Genomic DNA, 22,500 nt, shown 5'->3' with positions numbered 1-22,500 from the left:
TCTGCTCCGCTCTTTTTTCCGCTAATACTAATTTTACCACTGTATTACTGGTTGCAATCACCGCAAGAAGCAACAGAGAATAATCCGTATCCGAATCTAACACTGGGCTTTCTCTCAGCATACTTTGTTACTTCAGGGGCCGGTTGCTCGAAGCCTGGTTAGCGCTAACCGTTGGTTAAGAGGTATCAAAATGTATAGGTTTCCATGGTATTTAACGCTGGTTAGCACTAACCATGCTTCGAGCAACCCGGGCCAGCACGCCTGGCTGCCATCAAGGCCAGCCTCCTCCTCAGGCTCTTCATTTTTCGCATCGTAGAGGCGAGCACGAAACGCGAGTGACTAGTGATGAACCGCAAGGGACCATGGGAAGGGTACAGAAGGCAAGCGAAGCGCGTCTCGCCTGTTGTCTCCTTTCCGCCTTCCTTTGCGCGCACATTTTCATCGAGAGAGAGACGTCTGGGTACGAGGCAGCATCAAGGCCATTTTCATCTACATAACGTCACTATTGTCGTTACTTATGTTGACATAGCCGTTACTTTCATCCTCATCCATTTCCTCAGTTTTAGATTGTTTTTGTCTTGTAATCCGGTAAAACACAGTTGCCAGGTCCCACCCTGAAATCCTCACAGGCAAAATATTCAGAAATCCTTAGAAGCAATAAAAGACTAAACGGACCGTCAGGAAAGTTTTTGAAGCTATTGTAGCAATGAGCACCCCTTTCATACACTTTGTTCATATTTTATCAGGTTTTAAGATGTTCGGACACCACTTGTGATTGAAACTTGATGAAACTTCTATTTCCGTTTTGAAGCAGTGTAATAGTGTTTGGTTTGTAACTAGAGTGTTTTCGAAATACACGTGTTGATGAAGGAAAAACAGTTGAGAAATGTAAACTGAAGGATATTGTAACCGGGGTTTGGTTTAATTATATATATGATTCCCACTGCGGATTCTTTCAAGGAAGATCAAGTACAGCAGTTATTCAAATTCTTATTTCATTGCCGAGAGTTCAATGCAACTAGTCCAGGTTCTAGACAACAGAGGTCGAGTTGACGAAAGGCCATTGATTTCTTTAAGGTTTTTATTCTTGTTGATTGTGACATCCTTTAGATCAAGCTATGAATGGGTGTTGTTTATGGCTTATTTTTGAAATGGTGCAATCGTCAGCAGGGAAATGTTCTAATTGGGGATACCTCTCACTGGCAGACCATTTGTCCCACATGGCTTGATTTTTGAGCCCTTTATTTTTAAAAACTTATTCTCTCTATTCAGTTTCCAGGCAACGCCAGACATTTTGAGACATTTAAGCCTGCAGGGTGCACAGGACAGTTCTCGAAAGCAAAATAGCGGCAGCCTTATTGAAAGAATTGTGCATTATAGACGTTCACATCTTTTAGCATCGCGGATGACAGCAGGTAGCTCTCTATATAAAGATGGGTATAAAGTTGATCGTGATCTTACTCCCAGATATGTTAATCATTCTGTTGCAGTATTAGACAAATATCTAGCTGCAGCATGCTAAACAAGCCCCATCAGTGCAATTTGCTACTGCCCTGGAGCTCCAAAGCATACAATTAATACAAGTCGGGGTTTAGTCAAATGGCATACATTAGTTTACGGAATTACACAGATTCTATTATCATCGCGTGAATCTAAGCTTGTCACGCACAACTAAGGTCACTCACAGAGTGAACTGAAAACGCATACTTCATGAATTAGATTAAGGTACAAATTGAATAACCAAGTTACTAATGGAAAACTTTCTAAAGGAGTCATGGACTGCAATGGCTGGCTAGAGGAAAGATATTGCCTTCCGATTGTACAACATAATGGGAGAAGGTCAGTTCTAGATGTACTTTTAATCAAAGCATAAAGTTTTGCGGCATTCCATGTTGGCTTGCATTATAATTGAATCGGGAAATATATATCGAAATCATTCTGGAAGTATTATTGATAGCAAAAACCGACTGGAGGGACGATAAATGCCGTGGCTCTCGTTTTCAAACATGTGGTAAGAGACAAGAGATGATAAAAAAGAATACAAGCTAAGGTATACAGAGGTATACGTAGTTAGTGGCTTTATTTCCGTACAGCCCCAGAATTTAATACGCATACATTTTCTGACTCCGCCGAGTAGTGCATCACAAGTAATATATGGAAGGAGCGGCCGAAATTCCACAAACAGTGATCACAGTAAACAACGTCTATATCAGCTTAGAAATCGTATTCTGTAGTAAAACACCTCGTATCTTTTATCACAACAAAACAAGTTGAGAACGGCATAAATGTGATGATCGCAACAAGGGTTTCAATTAGAAATGACCCCTGGGGGTTTTCCTATTCCTCCAAATCCTGACCCTATTTCAGACCAAAATATGTCATTTTCCACACCCATGTTCAGACCCGGCCTCTAAAATCCATACCCGTTTTCAGGACTACCCCCTAAGAAATAAGGTTATCATTGCTTAAATTAGAAGGCCAACAAACGGATTTCTTAAAAGCCATTTTGAATTCGCATATTACTCTTTCTATTTTATTCATTTGGAACTGAGATGAAAAATACGTTCCTACACTCCCGTAGTTCCCTCGAAAACTAAAACCCGATTTAGACAAAAATGGGCAAAATCAATACCCGTTTTCAGACCGAAACGACGCAAAAACCATACGCTTTGGGGCGGCAGATACCTATATAGCTTATATAATCGCCCGCCCCCTCCCCTCCCCACTTCATACTTATACTCGCTCAAACGCTCAAAACAGTGTGCATTATCTGAGATGTCAAAAGGTTTATTCAGAACCTTGTAAAGCAAAATACATGTTGAGATAAGGTAAAAGTTTAAAATTCAGAAACACGGTCTGGGCTGTTATGAAAATAGATAAACTGTTCAGTATTGAAATTGAATTGAAAGCAAGCCGTCTGTGACCGACGTGAATAACTAAAGGAAAGTTACAAGACGTTCTTTATTTCGCTAAACGCAAAAGAAGTAAAACACCTCCTTACGTAAGCACTTTTCTCCCCTTTTAGCTACTTGGTCCTTGAAACTAAACCCCTAATTCTGACTTTGAATCAAATAGATTTCACTATTCGGTTAAAAATCACAAACAGGAAATTATCCAAGCTATACCAGATTGAGTTGCCTTGAGATCCCCAAAACTCCCTTATTTTCAAGATTTTCTACGTCCTTTCTTTAACCTAAGACCTCAGGTAAGGATCAGTTTGCTGTCTCATTTTGTAGAGTAATTTGGCTTCTGCTGGCAAATTAAGTCGGTAATGCATTCCGTTCTTATTATGCGCGGATTTATGCTTGGTCATGATAAATGCATACTTCCTTAATACAAGCCTGAACCTGCACATAATAATACATATTGAGTTATTTATAGAGAGGGTTTGTTGTGTTTTCTTTGCAGCTTCAGTGTCACTTGAATGAATCTACGCCAGTGCACAAAATCAATCTGTAAGGTCGAGGTATTTATCGAAATTTTTCTCAAATAAATTGGGCAGTGCCCTGAAAAAATAAAATTTATAATGCATGTAGCCAGAAGTATATAATGCTTCTGTTGTAGCACATTATATCCGCTTTTTCGGCATGCGTAAGCCGGCACAAACTCGACGTCAGTACAACAAGAGTGTCAATTGCAAATGACCCTTAGAACGAAAGCTGGCAAAGCTTGCGTTAAGCCTTTTTAATTAATGTCACTTTACAAAATGACGGTGTGGGCTATTAAGACTAGATTAATCATCGTTTCAAAAAATCATCTTATACTTTTGCTAGTGCCTTTGTCTTATTTTTGCAGTCATATTTTTCCCTTTTTATCTATCATGTTTTTATATATATATATATCATATTTATATTATTTATCTATCTACCGTTTAACAAACGAGTTATGTTCAGGCAAACTAAAAACCCTCGATCAAGAAGATTTGTGGTGGCTTGTAACGACCAGTAAAACAACAATAGACCCCACCTCTCGTGTACCTGCAGTAAGGTTGTGTTTACATCAAAAATAAGGTCTTCCATGTGAACTGCTGGCTTGATGAGTCTTAATTTCACCACGGCCAGTGTTTGGCCAAATTAGAAAGGTTTGGTTACTTGTAACATGTCGATAACTGGAACCGGATGTTCTCCATGATTTCTTACAAAGTGATCTCCGTATTCACAAGTCACACTTATTTGGCACATCTGCGAAGAACTTTCACCTGCATAATGGCACTTCCTGATTTATCGCCCAGGTTAAAAGCTCCCCTTACAGCTTATTTCTAAATCAGATCGTCCGTAAAAGTTCTTATGAACTTCTGAAACAGCTTGTAGCGGCTATTGCCACTTTGAAAAGATGATGCGCAGTAGAGTTGCGCACTGCAAAACAAGGACTGGTGAGCGGATACTAAAGCCTGTCAGTTTGAGACAATCAGTAACTAAGTTTTTCTGTCTTTTATACGCCTTTATGTTATGACCAGAAAGAAAGACCTCTTAATCTCTGATTTTGTCCTTTGAATCAGACAGATATTTCCTATATAAGCTACATTGACTGGCATTTGCCCAATTCGTGATAATGATGTCTCTCTCTCTCTCTCTCTCTCTCTCTCTCTCTCTCTTTCTCTCGACTTCTCTCTGAAAAAGCCATATTTGAAAGGGACCAATTCTACAAAAGTGATCTGAATTTTCTGGGAGCAAATACTTTATATTTGATTGGTTTCTTTCCCTTGTCCCTGCTTTGTTTCCTGACATGCAGTTATCTTTTTATTTTGTTCTGAATAATAATCGAGGCAGTTGGCTTAGTAACCATACCAGTACATTACAAGTGCGTGTTTTCTGAATACAAGCCCAAACCTGCGCTTAAAAAAACATGTATTTTAAGATATTTTTAGAGAAGATGAAACGCTGTGCATAACCAATATCCGCGGTTAACTTTTGTCGAAATCTTTCTAAAGGAGTTACCGTTTGCAAAGATCGGCTTCAAGGACTGACAATTAATACCCTACCTTCTGTTAAAAAAAAGGGCCGACAGACGAAAGCAGGGAAAAAGAATGCAAGCACTAAATAGCATATCATTTCCACACAACCGCGTACATTTAATACGCATACATTTTTTCGAATCGAGGATTACTCGTGGTTGCATAATATATGGACTGTTGCGGAAATCAGGTTACATCAAATGATTTAACCACTAGTAATATAGTCGCCGGTTAAACTTAACAAACACTCAGCACTCACTATTAACGTTGTTAAAGTCAACGCCAAAGAACTAAACTTCGTATTCTTTTATCGCAATAAAACAGGCCAAGAACGGAATAAACGTGACGAGAAAAACAAGAGACGACATATGAAATGACCCTCAGAGCGATACTTGCTCATACCCAAGAAATGAGTTGGAATTTAAAAAGACTGCCTGGGTTGTCCCTAAAATAACACGAAAAGGGGTCCAGTGACATGTCAGTAAGAGGAATACCTACCGATATTTTATTGCGATGAGCAAAGAAATGAAATAACCTATTTAATTTTTCTTTACGTAGCTGTAAGCTTATGCTTTGGTAATAACTCGCGAAAAGAAAAGGGAATCCTAACATTAAATTCTGGCTGCTGTCATTGAAATCAAATGGAAATTGAAATGAAATTACAACCTGGCACTAACTCAAAGAAAATAAGCCACATCGTACAAGATTTACAAACTTCATATTTAAATTATAAATGTACATGAAGGTACTGATCATTCAAGCCACCGATACGATATCAGGACATGGAACCGACTGCCAAAGGATCTGCTACTGAAAGACTGGATGGAAATTTTCTTTCGAAACATCAGACTGCTACGGAACATTGATTAAACAACAAAATCGAAACCAAATATCTCCCGTCAGCTCTCGGATCACAAAGAGGACAAACCGAAATTGAACACAGAATTTACTAACATTTAAAAAGTAATACTAACTCAAAGGAAATAAGACAGCAATAACGACAATGACCGAAATACTAAGCTCTCTCTCCGTGTTTTTTTTTTAACAATATGCTGTTTGCGCATGAAAAAGATTCGACTGCACCGATAAAACGGCTTTGTAAATGACATGGCTCGTTAGCAGGAAATTCAGTATCAACATAGAGTTTCAGAAATTATAGAAGTCTATCAACTACTGATTTTAGACGCAAAACTGTCTTTTCTGCTCCGTAAACTAATTTAGAACATACCAACGAAGGATATACGCCATGAAGTTGGTACTTACAGATGTTGGCTAGTAGTGACGAATTGCGGGTATTCTAACTTCTGGTGGAACCGATACTGATTGACTTTGCAGTCTCTTTTACGACGCGGAAACTACTGTATGCCCATGTCTGCGTGAAAAACGTATAAAGCGCACAGCAAACTTGCCTCAACACGTAGCAGTGTTAAGCTAGAAAATAACTTTCAATTATAGAAATAACAAATGTAAATTACCCACTTACTTTTGTCCATATTAGGTGAACGCTGACCCAAGCTTACTCGAACTCAAATCAGTTGCCTTCAATTTTGACGCAATCATTATTTTTTCGTACGAAATAGTTTGTTGAGGTGTCGAAAAGTGAGTCAAGATTAAGAAAAAACGTGTTACAATTCATATTTCTCTCCCTGACCAGGGCACTAAAGTCTTGTTGTATTTGATTTCCGTTTCTCTTTTTAGAGTTTCCTGCGTCAATTGGTAATAGCCGTTTGCTCTACAAGCGCACCTGTTAAAACCTTATCTTTAAAAGGTATCTTAACACTAGCGTTGGATTATCTTAAATAAATTAAATACAGCTTAACGGAGCTCTTGAAGAGTGCTAAGTGATCTGCGGGTAGGCATGAATTTAAATTAAGAGACTCAAACAATAACATCTAAGACGGTATTCACTTCAATCAAGCATGAACACACGTACGCCATTCAGCCAATGAGCTTCGTCGATGCCCATCTTTCTTGGAGGACTACCATGCGCCCAATAGGCCTTTCCCAGTTCCTCCGGTTCTCTGTATCAAAACGAGGTTAAGTGTTCAGCCTTTGATGTGGAAACGATTTTTCATTCCTATGCAAATAAAACTCATTTTCATAAGAAAGGTTGTGCACTTACCCTGGCTCCAGAGGTCCGTTCTTAAAGTAGATAATATGAAATAAACCGTGCTTACGGGTTTGATAAGGTTCCCGAGACGGACCTCTGGTCATACAAGCAAGCAACCTCATTGCGAGAAATCAGTTCAGTATCTGAACTGGGTCGCCGATTGGCTACTCTCACGTCCGCATGGAATTAACGGTGTAACAGTGAAGTTGATCGGCTGCATCGAAGAACTTCACCGCATGAGATTAAAAACCGGTTGCAATTGCGATGTTCATAACAAACAATACAATCCGGGGTTATAATTCGGCGATCTCGGCTTTCATGTCTCCTTTTGGAAGTGTGGCTAAGCAATCTCTGTCTAAACTTCGAAATTGGTCTCATTTTGAAAGTGAGGGTTTTTAGAACTCGGAAGTAGCCTATTGCGTTCGAGAGGAAATTCATGACACCATAGCAATCTAACAAATCTCAAACGAACGGCCACGGGTCCTAATGGCATTCCCTTTTGGGTGTAGAAGGAAAATGCTGAGATTTTTACAGCAATTCTCAGTCATATTTAGCTGCCCCTGTCGATTCAACGTGTTCCTGAATAACCTTGAAATCAAGCAAGTCAGTTCCCCAAGAGATCATTCTCTCTTGGTTCCACTCCTGCGCTTTATAAGTATGAAGATGGCTCTACTATTGTCGCACCAGTGTGGGCAGAGATTCGTCAAGTGGGTTAGTGGAGGAGTTTTTGACCTTGGCGAACTGTAATTCTTAGAAGTGTAACCCTAACAAGTGTAAAGAACTTGTTATCAAAAAGAAAGGGAGCTCCAAATCCTATCCTGTTTAACATGCCACTCTTGAATTATTAGGTTTGACCTTTCAGAATGACTGTAACTTCGCTGCACATGCAAAAGCTAAACTGTGCAAGGCCAAAATATGTCTACATGTACTAAGAGTATGTAGAAAAGGGCGTTACAGCCAGATAGAAATTGATTGCCTTTTCTATAGCATCGTACTCCCTAACTTAGCTTCAGGGTTATCTTTTCATGGTGCCTCCCACACGGATCTTAGTGTTTTCCAGCAATTTTTAAACCGTTGCCATAAATTACCTTTTATATCAGTGTCGTTAAAAATTAGACGACTGTATACTGCATAAACAGGAGAAAGAGATTTTAGGAAAAGTTAAACATTGTGATAACCACCCCCTGAAGGTCTACTTTCCACAAGAGAAGATTGATTTAAAGTTCAAGTTTATGGTAACATAAACTGATGTTAATAAACCTGAGATTATGCCCTATGAAAGCACACAGGGTGACCTACTAACAACAATCATGTCTCTGTTCTCTTGTCATACAATGTTCAACATTCCAATTAGCTTTTGTACTAAGTAACTGTAGATACTAGTTCAAAGTACAAGAAAGAAACAATGAACAGTGACTAGTTGTTCGATTACAATGCAGCCTTCTCCTCTGGCAAAGTCCTCTGTAACTTAGCACGATATATTTTCTAGACTCCACAAAGGTTCGATTTTTATTATCACATGCTCATCATGGACATTTGCTCCTCTTTATGCAGTCAGTTTTCTTAGGGCTTCGGTTCATTTAGAACAGCGTTTTTCTGTCCCGACCGCCTTTTTTTCTGCCTGGAACCTTTGCTTAGCTCTTTAATTTACATGTTGTACTCCTTATGGTCACAATATGTTTAGGCCAACCAGAATGTACACCAAGCAGAACGTTATTTTATTCCTCTACATCTTGATGTATCTACAGTGGAACCCCGATACAACGATCCTCGATATAGCGATATCCCCGTTATAACAATAGATATGCTATGTCCCGGCAAAAGTTACAGTAAAATGTATGGGACAGAACCCCGATATAACGATCTTCGATATAACGATTTTCCCGATATAACGATGAGTTTTTAGCGCATCTTCCCCGAATATAACGATATTACAGTATCAGGACACAGATACAGTCGCGCATGCTAGCTCTCAAAGGGACAAGTCAGACTCTGATGATGATATATCAGTGATTGAACCTACGCCCCTAGGCCTGACTACTGTGCAAGCTACTGAAGCTGTCAAAGCAATTCGAGATTTTATTATTACGTTGGATGATTCAGGCGAACGAGAGAGAGAATTCCTTTCCTCTCTTTCAGCGATGGAGGACGCGTTTTCAAGATTGCAAATAAAACAAATAAGGCAAACCAAACTTGAAGAGTACTTTAACTAATGAGCGAACAGCGAAAAGTAAAGACGATTACAGTCGCAACTTCTAATGTTTAAGTTTTGTTTTGTTTCCCTTTTACGGTTCGTACCGCAGACTTTGTTGTGCAACCTTGATAACGTCTTAATGCTTTGCAAATTGTTTAAGGACATTGCTGCGTGCTTGAAACGCTACATTTGTGAGTCATTTGATACTCATTACAAGTTTAATTAAACAATATGTAGTAAAAAAAGTACATGTTAATTTACCCCGATATAACGATATTTTCGGTTATTTTACGACAATATCGTTATATCGGGAGTCTCGATATAACGATACCTCGATATAACGATCTAATTCCACTACTCCCTTAGCATATCGTTATATCGGGGTTCCACTGTATACAATTAATCATTTATATCATGGTATTATATCGGACTAGGTCGCATTCCTTCATTAGTTCCTGGGCTGTGGAACTACTGTCTTTCTTTCCAATAAAAGTAGTTGCAAGGAAGTGCAACCCCTGGCTGCATTTTACCCCACAGTAAGGCTTAACCCTTGGAGACAGGTCCGGAAAAATATCCCCTCCAGTGTGTGGACCCCCGGTCCCACCTGATCGGTGACTCCACCCAGGAGGGCCACCCCTCCTGGTTCCCTTAGTTCCCAGTGACTGAAGGATATGGGCCTCACCCACGGTACCACTCGATCTTGTCTCTCCCCCAGAGGGGATTCTCTCCTGGTCCCCTTACCCCTAGAGTTAAGTGCTTCCCTGCCACCAGTTTTTTTCCCATTACTTTTGTGTGTTTTCTGTGTATATCTGGCATAGAACCTTTATACGAAACCACTGCCAATTGGAAGAGTTTATCAAATACGACCTGAGACGCTAAGGCTGCCTTAGGCCCAAGATAAATACCGAACGTTTTAAGAATATGTTTGTAAATAGATCAGTTTAACTTTTTCTAATAATAATAGTGATAATAATTTTGTGATAAAAGTTGACGCTAAAACGTCTCGACGTTTCGAAAAATCCAGGTAATTTTCAAATGAGAGTAAAATATAAAATTAGCATAAATAAATGTATTACAAACAGTTAAGAATAATTTAAACAGATAAGAATACATTGAACAATAATTTAACTGCGATAAAATATGTCTACGATAAATGATTTAAAATATTTTTACGACTTATAAGTATGTGTAATCAAATGGTGACGAGTGAAATTAGGGAATAATTTCACTTGCGTTTTGTCCAAATCGTTATAATTTCCCGAGCCTTTAGGCGAGGGAAATTATTAGGATTTGGACAAAACGCAGGTGAAATTATTCCCTAATTTCACGAGTATACCATTTGATTACCTATTAATATCATGGGTGACGAATTACGTTAGCAATCTTGGATTTTTGACATGTTTATCCTGGATCGTATCGATCGAGAACTCCTGCACTCTCTCGAACGTTTAGCGCTTAAATTTGGCTGAAGTTGCGCGGACGGAATTTCACTGTTTGTTCACAGTATTAATGATAATAATAATAACAAAAAAAAAATAGTGCCAGCTGTCAGGCTATTAACATTCTACTTACGAACGGCAGAAAATTTGTTTTGTAGCTGAACGTATTTCACGAAGTCTCCAGGAATATAGAAAGGGATTGAAAGATGCGTTAAGAGAGATCATAATTCTTGCGATGTAAAGAACTGTAATCGATACCCCGTTATTAAAATAGACATAAAGGAAAGGCCAGCTACAAATAAGAAGGAATATGAACACAAGAAAAGTGTTGAAGGCTGACTTCTTAAGTCTTCTTATGATAAAAGTGTCGGCCCTTTGCTCAGGTTGTTGTTGTTGAATTCGAATCTGATGATGTCGCACAATGAGGTGGATATTGAAATAAATGGCGAAGTTTGCAATTATTACAACACAAATTTTTATGGCCATAAATCTGCCAAAGGTTCCCACTTGCCAGACATAAATTGGCACCAGAAATCCCTGAAACAACCAAATACATGTTAAAACTACGATTACACGATACTTAGTTACTATGGCAGCGTATCTCAAGTGTAAGCGGAGAGCAAGTAGTCGGTCCAACGCAACTGCTGTACTGGTCCCAAGAGAAACTCCACACCAAACGATGGCCGAACAGTTGAAGCTTGAACACAAAAGACGAAAGGTTTCCGGTGGTAAATAATGGTTATATCCCGCAGAGAGTACAATCGACAAAAGTAAGGGCTGTACAATGAAGCCAAAAGTAAAATCGGAAAAGGCAAGGCCTGCCAATAAAATATAAGCTGGCGTACTTATGGAAGGAGTCTTAAAGATTGTAATCAAAATCGCCGCATTTCCAAGTAAAGTCATTACACAGAGGGGAATGTTGACCAAGGAAATTGTCATCGCACGGAAGGCGTTTTCCTCAAAATATTTTCTCTGTCGAATACATCCATCGCCAAGGGTAAAATTACTCTCCATCGAAAAATTTGTTTCCAAGCTGTAAAACACAAACTGTTCTCTTTTTTTTTCAGCAAGAGATCATGGCCACACCTTTTTACAATAGATTAAAATAAGGTTTTTAATCAAACGGAACTTTTAAAACATCATTCATTTGAAATGTCATTATTCTTTGTTTATGAACCTCTTGACATCAGATTTTAATAGGGGCCCTGCATGCATACTGCATCGGGTGTTTTTTTAGCTTTTTAGAGATTTCTATTTGATTAGTCAACATATTGGCATAAAGAAAAACGGAAATGGCATTTAATTTTGCCACTGACATTCACTACTCGGTAGAATCTGTAAGAATCAAGAACTAGTAAGCTAGACGTGAGGTTGAGCTTGAAACTGATAAAAAGAAATTTTAAATATTTAGTTCCGTATATTACATGTACAGCGGCAAACAGAAATCTATATAATAACAAAACATAACTGTTATCCTGGTAAAGCATTAATACGGTTCACGCTGATATCTAAAAAACTGAACAGCAATAACCTTTAGGCTGATGATTAGACAAATGATTGAACTGGAAACATTTCAGTCTGTTGACAAAATCAGCGTTTCAATTTCCGGATTTTTCTCGTATGGCAACAAGACAGAATTCTCAAGTTCACTTTAACCTGGTCGTCCACTCCAAATTTTTGTTATTTTATCTTACTCTTTTACAAGTTCTTTATCTGTCATTTTTCAAAATTACAACACTTCATAAATAATCTAAAGTGTTACTCCTACCTAACGTCAAGAAAAGATAGCGACCTTGAAACTCTTCCTGGAACGTAAGGCGCGTGAAATTATGGGAAGGAGAGTCCTTGTGCAAACTGACATAACGATTTATATGTAAATCAGGAGCCATACTTCATCATGGCTCCTAAAGCAAATCTTTGTAAATTGAAATGGCGCTCACAAAAGTTCCCAAGTACAGTCTCGACGTGGTACTCGGGCATGAAACCGTTTCCGAATTCATGGCGCGAAGTCTTTTGAATAGTAGCGTTTTCGCTGCCGTCGCCGTTGTCGTCGCTAAGTTTTAGTAATAGTGCGCGACGCTTTTAAGCAGAGTCCATAACGTAACTTGCCGGGTCGCACAGGATAGCCTTGAATTCTCGTGAAAACTGCTGGATAGTTTCATAACAGAGAGACAGTTCCAGGAGATTACTGCAGGTAGGAGCTATCGGTCGCCTGAAAATTCCCTCCAACCTGTTAAACATTAAACGAATTGGCTGTTGTGGAAAGATGTCTTGGCCGGTTACGAATCGCAAAAACAATGACAGCTCATTTTCTCTAAGGCCTCGAATAAAATCTCTAAAGTAGTAAAAGATTGCGTCTTCTTGTGGGCGTAAATCCTCGTTAGCTTCAAGGAGACCAAGGACGCTTGCCTAGTCCCTAGGCCTCATTATTATGCGCGGCCGATGCGTTTCGGGTCACGTGGTCCGAGAAAGTTTTTGAGGCGTCTCCCGGCCGTTCGTCTCGGATACGTCACCGAAATGCATTGACCGAGAGGGCCTGGAAAGACGCCGTACAGGGACTAGGTAACACGGACGCCACTGTTTGTCGGTAAAAGAGCTTTATACAGGTCGTTTATCTCCGTATAAGACAGTGTTTCCCAGAATGCCTGCATGTGTTTCTTGGAAATACCACTTTTCATAAGCGTGTACAAGTCGATGGCTTTATGCAGAGCTCTTGTCGCGCAAGATAAACCACCATACGGGAGATGTTATCTTCCCGTATGACACTGACGCCCATACCGAACAGCCCAAAGATGTACTTCACTTCCTCTTTATCGCTGTTAGTAAGAGACTGATAGTCTTTCACAGCCCTTTCCAGCAATTGCCGTTCACTTTTGGTAATGAAATTCATAAAATCATTCACTAGGCATTCTTCGTTTGCTTCTAATGGAGAGTGAAGGAGAGTGAGCAAAGTGCTCCTACAAAAACGTACAGGTATGGTTTGGAGAAGTGCCGTCGAGTGAGACAAAATTCTATCCAGGAGAGGGTAAATTCGATTCGCTTCATGTAGCCTTGCTACTGGCAGGAAAGGAACAAACACATTTTCCCCTGTGAAATAGGTCTTGAATGCTTATTCCCAAAACATAGAAAACATATCCTTCAGCAGATCTAGACCACTGACATCTATTCCGTCCTCCCTAACGAAGCAAGCTTGTAGGTGATCCTCCACCACGTCTTCGCTTTCTTTGTATACCTAGAGTACTTCCTCCAGGATGCTGCCTCGAGTAACTTTAATATCCCGAATGTTTGGATTTAAACAAGACGAGAGAGCATCATATGCTACCAAGAGAAAGAAAATCACTTTAATAATTATGATTGTCGTAAATATTACTTTGATCACGCCGGTGCATGATTCAGTGCTTTCTATATTCTGTAAACGGTGCGCGAGTTTTAGTAAAATGGATGACAATACGACAATGTTCTCTTTCGCCTCGACGTGCACCATGGTCAATAAATTTATTCAGTAGTGCATAGTTTTTCCTCCATGAATGAAGAAATGCAGAAGTAAGTACGCAGTGGATGACATCGCAGATCGCAACATGGTGGCATTTAATCGCTGTCGAAACCTCCTTCCCCGCTAATACCGAAGGCACAAAGCAAAATAATCAGAAGTTAGGTGACAATGTGAAATAATCAACGGTGTTTGTACATTTTGAATTGAAAGAAGGACGTAACAGGAACTAAACGTGAGCTCATTCCCTTACAAGTCATCAGTGTCCCAAAAACTTAACAAAATGATGTCAAGGTCCAAACAAAAGAGTCAAAAAACAATTCGAGTACAGGAAACTGATAAGGTAATCTTCCATCAAAAATAAACAGTAAAACACGAATAAAATAAGCACAACTGCCTCAAACAACCCACCTCCTCTGCTTCCCTTGGGTCATCTTGAACTGTGTCATCTAATTTTACGTCCATTCGGGCCAGCTCGTGAAGTCCCCCTAGAGATATCTGGGGCGCAAGAAACAGTGAAGAAAAAACTTTGAAAACCCCCAAAACTACAATTTCTTGTCTATTCTCTAATTCGCCTGAGTTATGAATAAGCGAGAGAACGTCCTTCACATGTATGCCAATTGTGTGCTAGCTAACCCTCCTTTTAGATCTTTTAAGTGTTCACCTTTGAATTTTCAGGGGCCTTGAATTTGGAACCTATTGCGCTTTGGCAGCTTTACTATGTTATTGTTTATTCTTAGCTCATTAGTACCTTTTGATTTAAACTTCTATATGTAACGTATAGTATAGTATCTATAATTTACTGATTTCTATGCTGTGTAATTTGTATTTTTTAAAAATTAGCTACTTACCCTTTGTCTACTATTATCCTTTGTTTTCTGTTCAACTTGTTATGTAACCTTGGCATATTCAGTGTTATTTTAGTATTGTACCGAGTATATGAGTCTTGTTTGAAGTATTATTATTTGTAACTGATAAACGTCTTTTGACCAAAACGTTTTATTTAGTAAATTTTAGTTTTTTATCTCTTTTTATCATCCAAACGTTGTCCACTTTTGGTCTTCTTTAACTTTTTTTTATCATAATCGTACACCAAAGTAGTGTGGACACCGAAGCTTGAACGTGACCTGCCGGATGTCTAATAACGTATGGTTTGAGAAGCGCAATAATGTTTGAACCATGTTATAGAAAACAGCCATTTCGATAAATGAGTTTGTCAAATGGCCTGCAAGGAAAAGCACGAAGCTCCTTTTTCACGAAAATTTATATGTGTAAAAAAACGGGATTTTTACATCAAAAGGCAGCTTTCTTACAAATATATATTTTGTAAGAAACAGCTCTTTTAAATAAAAAAGCAGAATTCTTGCATAAGAAAGCAGCTTTTTTACAGATATATATATTTGTAAAAAGCAGATTTTTTACCCTTATTTAGTTGTAAAAAAGTAGGATTTTTACATAAAAAGCAGCTTTTTTACAAGAACATATTTTTGTAAAAAAGCAGTTTACAACCGCATACTATGATTTGTAAAAAAGCAGCTTTTTTACATAACAATGACGCTTTTTTACGTGGACTGTTTTTTTTAATGCCTCCTAAAACCAAATTATTTTTGCTCTTCTAGCAGTTGAAGGACCAAAAACTGACGATCAAGTAGTGTTTGGATGTTCGGCCCCAGATTGCAATTTCCACTGTCAGCCACAGCTGGCATAAATCTCTTACAATTTCCTTTCAAATTTACACCAGAAATACGAACATCTGTGGCCCTATAACTTTGTTACCCTTTGTTTTAAAGTCTCTATTCTAAACATTTATCTCTGCACCATCTCATTATATTGCCCATATTTTACTTTCCTTTCAGTCAAGACTGGGGGTTGTCATTTTTTTCTTTTGGTCAAGGAGGGAGACGGGGGCGTGTCAAAATATTCTGTATGATGAGAGGGATATGAAAAAAAAAATTACCCCATAAGAAATATCCTCTACCCCCTTGCAGTTTACATAATGAATGTAGCCTACGTTCAAGTTAAATAAGCATGATCAGGAGTCAACCCGATTGATAGCCATTTGGTAAACAGATCAGTGAATGTATTCCTTTGAAACTGTAGTAACATTCTTGCGCATTTTATTTATGAGTCCAAGTTACATACATAACCTTTATTTCACCTCAAAGTTTACAGTAGCTTTAATTCCTACAATTGCTTATACATTCGAACCTCTCTAATACGGGCACTGAAGGGACAGAGCGAAGTGTCCGTATTATAGAGGTGTCTGTATAAGAAGGTCACTACGATGACGTCGCTTTTATGACTCCACTTGTATTTTTAAGTGTTCAGTAGCTAAAACCAGGCTCACACTCGTCTTTAAACTGCATTTAAATTTATTAATTCACAGTACAAAGACACTGTCTCTCAGTAGCATACAACATTGTACATCTCAGCTACTAAGTAAGTACAATCACTGTTTCAAACCTAAACGAACTACAGTGCAATGCTGCATATAAGAATTTGTAACGTAAAGCCCAAACCTGAAAGCGTCTTTCGCTATTTTGCAAGTGCTGTAAACAGTAACTAGAGTGCAAAATGTAATAAAAAAGATCTTTATGCTATCTGTAGTTATTCAAGCCTTAAAAAAGTCGTTTATGTTCCTCTGTACACTCTTTCTCAAATTTTTGTTTAATATACAGCGACTGGGCTTTTGAAATCACCTTGCATAGTGGATTCACCCTGTGCAGATTCACCTCCTTGGGATTCGGGATTCACCTGATCACCGCACTGTCCATAATAAAGGGGTTAAGTTTATATGAATTTACTCTCTGGGGCCGAGATTTAGTGTCCGTTGTCCGTATTAGAGAAAGTCAGTATTATAGAGTCTATAGAGGTTTTTTTAAAAGAAAATATATGAAAATTTTGTCAGGACATTGGAAACTGTCCGTATTAGAGAGGTGTCCGTACCGAGAGGTTCGACTACCTTCGAAAAGAAAACAATAAGATGTCTAAAACTGTTGTAATACAAATGAGTGAAACTAGTCAAATGTATCGACTTTTGTGTACGTCTCAAGAAAACTACTGTTCCTTAATTCGTCGGGAAGAGCATTTTATTGCTTGGGGGAGAAAAATGAAAAACAGTGTAGTCCATAGGTAGTAGTTCTAGGCTTGCTAAGAGACAACACTTGCCCGGGGGAGGACTCCGCATATGAAAGAGGTGGGGATGCTCGTCGAAAATTTTGAATTAAACCCCTAAAAGAGACCGATCCGGGCGTAGCCCAAGCTTTTTTTGACCCTAAAAAAGACCACGTAAAAACACAGACAATACACATATTTTTATATTTTTTCACATGCAACCCTAAACGAGACCTCCACGGCTACATATGATGGCGTTTTGCCCAGAACACCCTAAGTGAGACCAAAATCCGAAATTTACACCCCTAAGCGAGACGACGAGCATCCCCACCCCTTTTATATGCGGAGTTCCTCCCCCGGGAACACGCGGCTACGCTACCACGCAAACCAACCAAACCAACCAAAATAAAAAAAAATTATAATACGTACCCTACGTTCTTTTTTACGTCCAGAAAATACGTTTTGCGGCTGTACGTATTTCACGAAGTCTCCAGGAATACACAAAGGGATTGCAAGATGTATTCAGAAAAATTGTTGCTATTGCAATATAATAAATTGTTATGGAAACCCTGTCATTAAAGTAGACATAAAGGAAAGGCAAGCTACAAACGAGAAGGAAAATAAATACGAGAAAAGTGTTCAAAGCTGAGTTCTTCAGTCTTTTTAGGCTGAAAATGTTGGCCAGTTGCTCGGGGTGTTGATACTGAATTCGAATCTGATGATGTCGCACGATGAGGTGGATATTTAAATAAATGGCGAAGTTTACCACTATAACTACACAAATTTTTATGGCTATAAATCTGCCAAAGGTTTTCACTTGCCAGAAATACATTGGTATCAAAAATCCCTGAAACAACCAAATACATGTTAAAACTACGATAACACGAAACTTAGTTACTATGACAGCGTATCTCAAGTGTAAGCGGAGAGCAAGCAGTCGGTCCAACGCAATTGCTATACTGGTCCCCAGAGAAACTCCGCACAGAACGATGGCCGAACAGTTGAAGCTTGAACACATCAGACGAATTGTTGCTAGTGGTAAATCATGGTTATATCCTGAAGAGAGTAAAATCGACAAAAGTAAGGGTTGTACAATGAAGCCAAAGGCAAAGTCTGACAAAGCAAGGCCTGCCAATAAAATATGAGCTGTTGTATGTAAGGATGGAGTCTTGAAGATTGTTATCAATATCGCAGCATTTCCAAGTAGAGTCATAACACAGAGGGGAATGCTGACCAAGAAAACTGCCATCGCACGAAAGGCGTTTGCTTGAAAATATATTCGCTGGCGAAGACAATCATTGTCTAGGGTAAAATTACTGTCCATATTTTTCTACTTTCTTCTGTTGTTTCCAAGCAAAATACAGTCTGTCGTTTAGCTATTTTCCTCACGAAATTGTAGCCACACCTGCAGCTTTTATTAAATTAAATACGTTTTTTGATCAAAGAAATTGAACATCATTCATTTTTAATGTCATTATTTTCTGATTTCAATTATGGCCTACAAATATGCACAAGGTGCATTCCACTTCAAACTCTGAATTTGCTTACTTGATAGGCTGGCATCAAGACAAACGGATATTACATTTTGTTAGTACTGTTATTCATTGTTCTGTAGTTTTCAAAGAATCAATAAACGAAGAGTGAGGCTAAATTAAAAACTCGGTAAAAACACTGAAATCTTAAATGCTTAGTTCCGTTGATTATTTGGTCTATTTGCATAGTAGTAAATTAAACAGAACACCTATAACAAAGTATGAATTTATATTCTCTCAGTAAAGAATGCTAGTCATGCAATATAGTAAAACAACCACATTTTAGAAAGTTCGCTTTAATGTAACCATCCTTCAAATTTTAGCTCTATGGTAAAAATATTATTCTTTACCATGTCTATGTCACCTGCTTACAGATTCGTTATCTGTTATTTTTAAATGATATATACAAAAACCATCCTTAAGCAAATAGCAACGTTCAAGATACTTATGGGGACACTCCCTTGTTTGAGCTAAACGGAAACAACAATTTTTATTTTCCCCTAAAAATCTAATTCTGTAATGTTATTTTGAAAAATAATTGAAATAGTTCTGTATGCAAAATGTTACGAATCAGGGTCACAAAATATGGTCTCTTGTCTTTAATAGGGAAGCGGGAGGAATAGTTTTTTCGTCAACCACTACCCCTCGCTACCCTTCCCCCCGGGTTAAAACTAGACTACAAGTAGTCCTTCATTTTCCCTCAGCGACAGTAGAGCGAGCGAGACGCAGGCGCGCGTGACGCCTTTCTCGCGTGGGGTGATTTTCACACGCTCTCACGTTTCGCTCGCTCTAAAATCGCCGATGGAAAATGAGGGACTACTCGTAGTCTAGGTTAAAACGTGGTAGCTCTAGTTAATATGAAAAGTTCACGCTTAATTCTCAGTTTGAGGCTGTTCAAAAACCTGCCCAGCCTCCTCCTCAGGCGCTTCGTTCGCTTATTAATAGTTCAATAAAGACAAGTAGTTCATTAACCACAACATTAGTTCAGTAAACATACACCAGCATTTTTGTAACAAAAATTGTTCAGTAACCACGTATCACTTCAATAATCAAGCCAGGAGCCTGGGGTCCTAGGTTCTGTTTATATTACTAAGGGTAGTGGTCAGTGGTTTTTATTGCTCTTGGTAAGGAAGTGGGGGCGAGGCGGAGGTTTTTAATACAGTAGTCGTTATAAAATAAATCACAATGATAACAAGTAGTCCATTGTTATTTCTTTATACTCAACATTGTCCCGTAATCAGCTTTTTAATAATGTAGCCATTTCCTATGGTAGTTCTTTCTTCTCGGCTACACATATATTCAACCTACTGCTATCACTGCTCCTTTGATCCTATGGGTATTATTTGTCTTGCATGTTCAGTTATTAGACAGTAGTGGGGTTTAAAGTTTTGCGCATGTACTTATTTTTAATTGAAACAGCGATGCTTTGTGGCAATTTATACTCTTGGACATTCCTGAATTTTTCAAAGTTTTTTTTCCCATGATTATTTACGGTTATTATATGGTCCTACATTCTTTTTTTAATTTTCGTTTCAATGCCTTTTTAAGTTTTTTTTTTATGGTTGTCTGATATTCTTGTATTTTTAAAGTGAGCATAAGCAATTTATTATGATTTACATGACTGTTTAAGGTTATTTTATGATTTCATTGTACTGAGAGAGAATATTGTGAAGGTTCATTTTGAGTAAGTATAATACTTATTCACCAGATAAAAATTCTTATCTTGCCATCCAGAATACTGAAGAGGTGGTGCAAAGGCAAAATATGGAGCATGCACTTAAGGGTGACAGCAGACAGAAGAAGAAATATACAGAATGAGAAGAAGGAAAATGGATGATCAGAATAAAAACTACTTTGTGAAAGGTTTGAACCCAGGAGTCATTTCAAAAGTAGGTTGAGTTTGATCGTCCGGGTGAACGTAGTCGTGAATAGGACTGTTGTTGTTCACAGTGACTGACGTTTCAAAAACTTGTGCGGTAGTCTTCTTCAGAGTCAAAGTGAGTTGTATCACGTCAGTTGATGGTATTATACTCTGAAGATGACTACCGCACAGCAGGTTGTCGAAACGTCAATCACTGTCAACAACAACAGTCCTATTCAGGACTACGTTCACCCGGGACGATCAAACTCAACCTACTTTTGAAAGACTACTTTATTATGAATATTTTCATCGAGAGTACCAGAGATGTCTGGGCACGAGGTAGCACCCTACCTTTACTAGCCTCAAAAGAGCGACGACCTTTTGTTCTGCTACAAACAAATTAACTGTTTTGTCGCTGCACGAATTTCGCGAACTCTCCAACAACAGAAGAGGGGATTGAGCGATGAATTAAGAACGACCATAAATGTAACTACATGATAACCAGCATAGGAAACCTTTTCACCTCTCAAAACGACGCATATATACGGCATGTAACTAACAAGAAGTACAATAAATACCAGAAAAGTGTTAACAGTTGACTTCTTCAGTCTTATTAGTCTGCAAATAATTCCGGAATTCTCCCCAGGCTGTTGTTGGTGAATTTGTAGTTGATGGCGCCGAACAATGCGATAAATATTCAAATAAATTTTGAAGTTAACAAGTAGTAATACACAAAGTGCTATGGCAAAGATACTTTCAGTCTTTTGACTTTTAGTGTAAAAAAGTAACAGAGAAAGTCCCTGAAGCAACTGAAGCAGCCAAATTGTAGTTATAACCACGTTTACACGAAACTTAGTCACCATAACAGAGTATCTTAGGTGCAATCGAAGGGCCAGGAGTCGGTCTAACGCAATTGCTGTGATGGTTAACACAGAGACTCCTACTAAAACACACGCTAAAGCACTAAACCCTGCACACAGAAAACGAAACGTTGAAGGGGATACACCAAAGCTTGCAGAAAGTACAATAGTTATAACAAACGGTTGCATTAGTAGACCAGTAGCAAAATCGGAGACAGCAAGATTTGCCAATAACATATAAGCTGGTGTATGCAAAGATGGAGTTTTCCAAATTGTTAGTAAAATTGCAGCATTTCCAAGGATCACTGCAGGACAGAAAGCCATGTGGACCAAAAATATTGCAATCACATGGACGGCGTTTTCTTCGAGATGCCTTTGGACACGAACACAATCACCTTCCAAAAGAGGATTTTTATATTCAAGAGTAAAATTACGATTCATTTTGATCAATTTTCTAGGCTAACAGTCTAGTTTCTTGTCTATAAGAAATCATATGCATACCTCGCCTGGTGTAAATGAGTTCTTCAATATGAACTATATGGAAACTGATTATCAACCAAATGAATTTTCCATTATTGTCTGTTTTATTAATTGATATGCGCCGAATATACATTCAAACAAAGCACAACAAAGGCGTCTACTCGGCTTTTCGGTTTATTTGTTTTCCAACAGTCGATTTTCGTGTCTGCGAGAAATCATAGCCGCACCTTGCTTGGTGAGTTGGTGTAAATAAGTTCCTCAACAAGACCTCTAATCAAAATAATCATCAGCGAAATGAATAATCCATTGGGGTCTGTTTTATTGTTATATTTGGGCCGAACACACATCAAACAAAGCGCAGCAGAAGCGTTTAATTTTACGGACTTCTGTTTATTAACATCTAAAAGGAAGAGTGCAGTGTCATGCTACGACGACTGTTTCTTTGTTTTCTGTTTTCTCACCACTG

The 22,500-nt window shown here is 38.5% G+C and overlaps 1 long non-coding RNA gene across 1 annotated transcript in view; it reads left to right on the top strand.

Moving 5' to 3' along the window:
- The window catches only part of LOC140952031 (uncharacterized), a 66,509-nt gene that overhangs the window by 40,132 nt on the left and 3,877 nt on the right, over window positions 1-22,500 (top strand). The window contains exons 2-3 of the long non-coding RNA XR_012167327.1: window positions 3,409-3,466; window positions 20,568-20,696. This is a non-coding gene — a long non-coding RNA (uncharacterized lncRNA). The remainder of the gene's footprint in view (window positions 1-3,408; window positions 3,467-20,567; window positions 20,697-22,500) is intronic.

Source organism: Porites lutea, chromosome 11 (genome assembly GCF_958299795.1).
Source record: "Porites lutea chromosome 11, jaPorLute2.1, whole genome shotgun sequence".
Classification (NCBI taxonomy): domain Eukaryota; kingdom Metazoa; phylum Cnidaria; class Anthozoa; order Scleractinia; family Poritidae; genus Porites; species Porites lutea.
Note: the sequence above shows the minus strand (reverse complement) of the source record. Positions and strands in the feature narration are given on the sequence as shown.